This window comes from Vigna radiata, chromosome 1 (genome assembly GCF_000741045.1).
Source record: "Vigna radiata var. radiata cultivar VC1973A chromosome 1, Vradiata_ver6, whole genome shotgun sequence".
Taxonomy (NCBI): Eukaryota; Viridiplantae; Streptophyta; class Magnoliopsida; order Fabales; family Fabaceae; genus Vigna; species Vigna radiata.
Window position 1 is genome coordinate 6814880 of NC_028351.1, and position 1390 is coordinate 6816269.

The window sequence follows — 1390 nt, forward strand, 5'->3', positions numbered from 1 at the left end:
ATTTTAATACAAACTTTAAACCGTTTTCATTTATTACATTTATCATTTATGTTTATTAAGAGAAGCATTAAGCATGTGTTTTAATTCTTATAGAAAATATTATTATTTGTATTTACTGCTCTAGTTATTTTTTCATATATTTTTTTGTCTAGAGTAGTTAAAAATAATTATACCTTGTTCATGCTAGTGTTTATTTAAATTTTGCCATATTTGTTATTATTAAATGAAATGATCTAACTCCATAAATAAACAAACCAAAAACGTTGTCGCTCATATCCTTACAAAGAAATATTATGAGCGATATCTTATCACACCCATCCACAACCACCCAATTTGCAATTCATTTTTAGTATTGTATGATTATTAAAAAAATAATTTTTTGCAATTGTAAAACATAAAAAATAAAATAATAAATATAAAGTGAATGTAAAAATTTATTGGATGTAAAATTATATGTGCTCTTACTTTTGTTTTACACACATGAAACATTTGAGAAATTATCTTTTTACCTTTCATTTACCATTGGACAATAATTTTAAGATAATATGATCATTAAAGCTATTAAACTTTGGTATAAATCATGATTAATTCACACCTATCTTTCTCTTTTTCTATATTCATCTTTACAACTACATACATTATTGTTTTAGTATACTATAATAAAAATAAATGAATGAATGTGTTTTAGAAACAATGATATTAAGGTTTATTTGTCTCTTATACATGCAACAATTGTGCAGGGAATTAAAAAAAGATTAAAGAAAGCAGCAAAGTTATTTGATGAGCTATCAGAACAAATAATTCAAGAACACGAAAATAATCAATATAACGAAGATAAAAATCGCAACATGGACTTTGTGGATATTTTCCTGTCACTCATGCACCCACCTGATGATCTTCAGAATCACCAAAACGTCATTGATAGAACAAACGTGAAAGCTATCATATTAGACATGATAAGTACAGCATTTGACACCTCTTCCACAATAGTAGAATAGGTCATGTCACAACTCTTGAGGCATCCTACTGTCATGAAGAGACTTCAACAGGAGCTAGAACATGTGTTCGGAATGAACAGACACGTAGAGGAAAATGACTTAGAAAAGTTGTCTTTTTTGAACATGGTGGTGAAGAAAACACTAAGGTTACACCCGGTTGGACCTCTATTGGTACCTCGCGAGTGTCGAGAAGATGTCACCATTGATGGCTATTTGATAAAGAAAAATATAAGGGTTATGGTAAATGCTTGGGCTATAGGTCGAGATCCTAAAGTTTGGGACAAGGCCGAGATTTTTGACCCTTCAAGGTTTGAGAATAACAATATAGATGTTCGTGGAAAGGATTTTCGGATTTTACCATTTGGGTCAGGTCGAAGAGTGTGCCCAGGAAT

General features: G+C 29.9%; 1 pseudogene; it reads left to right on the forward strand.

Moving 5' to 3' along the window:
- The window catches only part of LOC106756381, a 26198-nt pseudogene that overhangs the window by 20400 nt on the left and 4408 nt on the right, over nucleotides 1–1390 (forward strand).